Genomic DNA, 6,117 nt, shown 5'->3' on the forward strand with positions numbered 1-6,117 from the left:
TCAACCCTCAGAACCTACATGGTAGAAGTGCAGAACAGTCTCCTGAAGGTCTTCCTCTGATCCTTGCATGTGCACCAAGCCATGTACCCATGCACACTCAAAAAAAAATAAAGGTAAGAGCCGGGTGTGGTGGCGCATGTCTTTAATCCCAGCACTTGGGAGGCAGAGGCAGGCTGATCTCTGTGAGTTCAAGGCCAGCCTGGTCTACATAGTGAGTTTCAGGACAGCTGGGGCTACAGGGAGATCCTGTCTCAAAAAGACCAAAAAATAAATAAAGGCAAAAAACATTGAGGGATAATGCAAGCCACTATCCCTGTGGAAGCAGGATCAGATGTCCAGAGTGAGCCCCACAGACTAACAGCAGGACCAATGAGTGGGACCCAAGAGCGAGCTGAGTCCATAACAAAGTGAGGTTCAGTGGAAATGGAGTATGCCAAATGGCCTTTATTAGGGTACTGGTTAACCAAACTAAACCAAATTAATACAGCCAGCTCCTAAAAATCAAAGAACTTAAGTAGGTTAAGAATTATCCATTATAAAAAGTGAAAGGAGGCTAGAACATTGTGAATGCATGATTTCATTTATATATCCAGTATGGACATATCCATGGAGACAGAAAGGGGGTTAGTACTTGCTGGGGGATGGGGATGGGAGTGGCTGCCAATGAGGAAAGGGTTTTTCAGAGGTGTGATAAAAATGTATGATACTAGGAGATGGGGGTTTATCTCAGCAGGAGAGCACTTGCCCAGCATGTGCAAATCCCTGAGTCTAATCCCCAGCACTAGGGAACAAAATATCCTGAAATCAGAAGGTGGCAAGATATAGTTGTAACTATTTTAATAACTACATAAGATACATGGATATATCTCAAGGACAGACATAAGTAGAAAACCATAATGTGTGTGTATATATATATACACATATATGTATAAAATATATAATTGTACATAGAAAGATGCTGATGGTCACTGCGAATTGTCAACTTGACAGAATCTAGAATCACTTGGGAAATGGGCCCCTGGGCATGCCTGTGGGGGTTGGTTGTATTGATTATGTTGAGGAGGAATGATACACCCACTGCAGACGGCACCATTTCCCTGGGCTGGGATGTTGGACTGTGTAAAATGGAGGTGAGCTGATCGTTAACATTTATCCATCACTCTGTTTCCTGATTGTGGATACAGTGTGACCAGCTGCCTCAAACTCCTGCCTTGACTTCCCCACCATGAAAGACTGTGCCTTTGAACTGTGAACCAAAATAAGCCCTTTCTCTCTGAAGTTGCTTTTATCAGGGTATTTTATCACAGCAACAGGAAAAGCAACCAAGGAAGCCCCCAATGTTGTAAACTATCTCTGCATCCATATGGCCAGAAAAAGTTCTGGAAGGAAATACAAAGTGATAACTATAGCTTGGAAAGAAGGTAGTAGGTGATTTGATATCACTTTTTTTTTTTTTTTTGAGATAGGGTCTCTTGTAGCCCAGGCTGGCCTCAAACTTGATATGGAGCCAATGATGGACTTGAACTCCTGATCCTATTGCTTTCATGTCCCAAGAGCTGGGATCTGCTATGCCTAGCTGATATTACATATTTTATGTAATAAATGGCATTTCCTTTAAAATCAGAAAAATGCTTTTGGAAAGCCAAGAAAGGGTTACTTACTTACAAGTTTCTTATCATTTGGAAACATTCCAAAAAGCTTGAGAATCATCAGATATAGCTACTTCTGTTAGAAGGGAATTTGGTTTATAATGTATGATCTTGTACCTTTAACTATGGTATTATCATTTTATAACTATTTTCTTTTGCTGGTGTGTGTGTGTGTGTGTGTGTGTGTGCATGCATGCACGCGCATGTGCCATGGGCCACCCAAACGTCAGAAGAAAGGTCAGAAGAAAATTTTTAGTAGTTCTTTCCTTCTACAGGTTGTGTGGCAAGCACTTTTACTCACTAAACTATCTCACCAGTCCCTTGTGTGCATGTGTGTACATGTACATGTAAGTACACGTACATGTGTGTAGGCCAGGTGTTTTCCTCAATCACTCTCCACCTTTTTTTTTTTTCTTTTTGAGACAGGGTCTCTCTGTAGTCCCAACTGGCCTGGAGCTCACTATATGACCAAGCTGGCTTCAATCAATCCATCTGCCTCTGCCTCTTAAGTGCTGGGATTAAAGGTGTGCACCATTATGCCTGGCTCTCTACCTTATTTTTTTAAGGTCTCTCACAGAACCTGGAGGTCAATGATTTAACTAAGCTGGCTAGCCAGCAAGCTCCAGGAAGTCACCTGTCTCTGCCTCTTTGGTCTGGGGTTACAGGTGTGCATTGCTGTACCTGACCTTTTTTTAAATTATTATCTTTATGTGTATGAGTGTATTGCCTGCTTGTAGGTAGGTGCACCTGTGTCATGCAATGCCCAAAGAAGACAGAAGAGAGCGTTGGATTCCCCTGGAACAAGTTACAGTTGTTAGCTGCAATGTGGGTGCTGGGAATCGAACCCAGGTCCTCTCCAAGAGCAGTCAGTGCTCTTAACCACTGAGCCATCTCTCCAGCCCTGTACCTGACATAGATGCTAGTATCCCAACTCAGGTCTCAGTGCTTGCACAGCAACACTTTTATGAGTGAGCTGTCTCTCCAGTTCCTTTTAAAAAAGTTTTTAAAGGTTTATCTGTGTGTGTGTGTGTGTGTGTGTGTGTGTGTGTGTGTGTGCGCGCGTGCGTGTGCGCGTGCGCGCGCATAGGTGAGTATGGGTACCCACAGAGGCCAGAGGCAACAGGTCCCCTGAAGCTGGAGTGGTGTGAGAACTGAATTGTAGTCCTCTGCAAAATCAGTGCACATCCTTAACTACTAAGCCATCTTTCCAGCCTCCTTTTTTTGAGATAGTATCTCATGTAGCTTAGGCTGGCCTTAAACTAGCTATGAGCTAGTCATCAACTCCTGGTCTTCCTGTCTCTACCCTTTGTGTGCTGAGATTATAGCCATGTGCCACCATGCCCAGTGACTTTTCAGTTTTGTTACTACTGTTTGCCTTGCTAGGGACCAAACTCAGCCCCTCCTGGAGCATGCTCAGCACGTACCCTACCATGCCTCCCTTCTGGCCCATTTCCTTTTAACAATCTACTATTTTAAATCTTGATGCTAATATTCATCTGTCTTGAGGGGGGATCTACCTTTACTACAAAATGATTAAGAAGACATTGCAGTTTAATAGGTATACTAAGAGAAAAATAGTTTACCAGCAAACCTTCTACAAAGTCAGTTTCACTACATTCTAACAAAATGCTCAAGAACTTATCAGAGGAGGGGCCAACAAGATGGCCCAATCGGTAAAGGTGCTTGCTGCGGAAGCCTGGTAAGTCCTGGAACCCACATGAAATTGAAGGGGAGAAAAAGTTGTCCTTTGACTTCCATATGAGTGCTGGGGTCTGCACCCACTCCCCACACACATTATGCACACACAGACTATTAAACAAAATTTAAAGCATTATCAAAGGAGACTTCAGATTTTGGTTTTTTGTAAAACTGGAAATAAAAATTCTAAGATGTGACATTTGAAATATTTGAATGTGTCAATTCACATTCAATTGAAAGGTTGCTGACACACAGAACATGAATAGTTCTTAGAAGGAAACCACCTTTTTTTTCAACCCAACACTGTCAACAAAATGGGAAGCTGGCCAGGCCAGTCCCAAGGACTGTGCGTCAGTTTTGGGGTGTAGTGTAGGCTCGCTCCTCCCACTTCCCCCAGGCAGAGGGTGAAGAGCAGTCAGAGAAAGAGTGCCAAGCTATAAAAAGCTTTATTTCCTTCTAAGGCATCCTGAGTCACTGGGTATTCCAGCCCCCCAGTGCCCATGAAAGTTCAGCTTAGATCGGAAATATGTGGGGTTTTTTTCCTAAACCAGATGACACAGTCACTTGGACCGAACCTCTCACAGGCCCAGTGGTGGCTTCCAATTTCCATCCTGGGAGGAGAATGGAAGTCACTTAATTATCAGTTTTTCTGACCCAATATTGCATCATAGTCTTAATAGCAAGCTTAACCTCTGTTCCATCCCCTACATGAAGCCACCGAAAATGTTAAAGTGCCATTTGTCATTTCAAGAGAGATACATCAAGTCCTAAGAGATTTTGGCTCCCACTTAAAAACTTTTTAAACTTTTATGTGTATGAGTGTATTGCCTGGATACATTCACGTGCACCCGTGTCATGCAATGCTCAAGGAGGTCAGAAGAGGGCGCTGGATCCCCTGGAACTGAAGTTAAGAATGGTTGTTAGCTGCCATGTGGGTGCTGGGAATTGAACCTGGGTCCTCTGCAAGAGCAGTGTTCTTAACCGCTAAGCCATCTCTCTAGCCCCAACTTCCACTCTTTCGGCTGTGATTTGGACAAATTTAAACATCAAGTGATACCTGAACAGCTTGGCTGGAACCCTAGAGAGCCACAGAAAGGTGCTGGTCCAATCATCTTACTCAGGAGGGATGTGAGGCCACATGGTGGTAGGGAACCTGCCCAAGGTTAGAGAGACTCAAACCTGAACCCAGCCCTAGTCTGTGACCAACTGTCCCCATAGTGCCCATGTTCCTGTGGTCCCTGCTTCAGTGCACAGAAGGGGCTGTTTACATACCACCCCTCACCCATGTGTGGTTTAAGCTTTCTTCTGGCCTAAGCGGCTTATCCTGTGATCTTTTCTCTTACATCCTGTGCCTGTGATGAATCAGAGGTTATCTGGGAGAAGGAGCCTAGGTAAGATCCTTCTGAAAACCATAGGAACCATCTGGGAATCATAGTCTGGGACAGCACCATGGGAGCTTCAACAATGGGATCTGCGTGAAACCTATACCCCACCCCACTTTTCCTCAGTGCCAACCCTCTTAAGGTTAACCAGTGTTTCTACAGTTTTACAGATCAGGTTGGCCTCAAACTATGTGGTTGAGGATGACCGTGAACCCCTGATCCTCCTGCCTCTGGATCTGCTGGGCTTTTACAGGCAGGTATCACCATGCCAATTTATCCTATCTGGTGATGGAGACCAAACTCAGGGCAAGCATGTTGGGCAAGCACTCTCTCTGGCCCCTCACCCTCAGCTGCTTGCTGGATCCAGGGGCAATTCCACTTGAGGGCAGGGAAGTCTTGTGCAGAGCCAGGGGGACTGGAAACTATGCAAGCTACAAAGCTACACAGTTCACAGTTAGAGATGAAAGGCTGCAGAAATGTTTATTGAATACAGTGCCAGGTTTATAAATAAAACTTATTTACAATTTCCATAGAGTTGGTCCCCCATCAGAGAGGTGGTTAAAATCTCCAAAACAGTTGATCTCAAGGTTTACAGAAACGTTCAAGTACATCTCCTAGTCAGACAGCCACAGGGAAGGGTGACTTCAGGGATAAAAGAACCACCACCATCCTGCTACGGGAAGTGTTTAATGAACATTGTAGATCTGGAGAAACAACACACACCCCACCCACGCCACTACCGTCTTACTCAGAGGGATGAATAGCAAAAACTGTGTGTCCTACAGGACTTCAAGGGATCTTTAAAAAAAAAAAAACCTGCTAGCTGAGGGGCTCAGTTAAGACACATTAGTGGAAATCTAGTCACTGCTCCAAGTGTATTTAGGATATACAATAAATAATCCAAATGGCTAAAATAATTCAATGAACTAAGAGTAGACTTAACCAAATTTACATTCTTTGTTCAGGAAGAAGTTCCCAGGATGCTGAGGGGCTCATGATATGCTGTTCCTCTCATGACAGGAACCCTAGGCCTATTGGACAGCCATTCATGACAATATTGTACAAGTACAGTCAGACATGCGTTTATAAAGAGAATATAAAAATATGTACAATAGCTCATATCTTCAATGTGTTTTAAGTTGCCGATAAAGACACCAATTAAAGTGTGCAAAAATTTGTCAAAAAATCAGAAAAAGCCTTCCCTGGCAACAGTGCATAAAAGCCCATCTGAAGTATCAAGATCAAACGTATTTGCCTTGCTCAACAGCTACCCAGAACAGATGGAGAATTAAACTAGGAAAAGGTCTGCCAAGGACTCAGCAGTTTCTTAGGCAAGTCTCAAGCTAAAGCAGGATGCCAGTTAAACTAGTCACTTTATATATATATAT

This window comes from Nannospalax galili, unplaced genomic scaffold (assembly GCF_000622305.1).
Source record: "Nannospalax galili isolate Female #2095 unplaced genomic scaffold, S.galili_v1.0 scaffold107, whole genome shotgun sequence".
Classification (NCBI taxonomy): Eukaryota; Metazoa; Chordata; class Mammalia; order Rodentia; family Spalacidae; genus Nannospalax; species Nannospalax galili.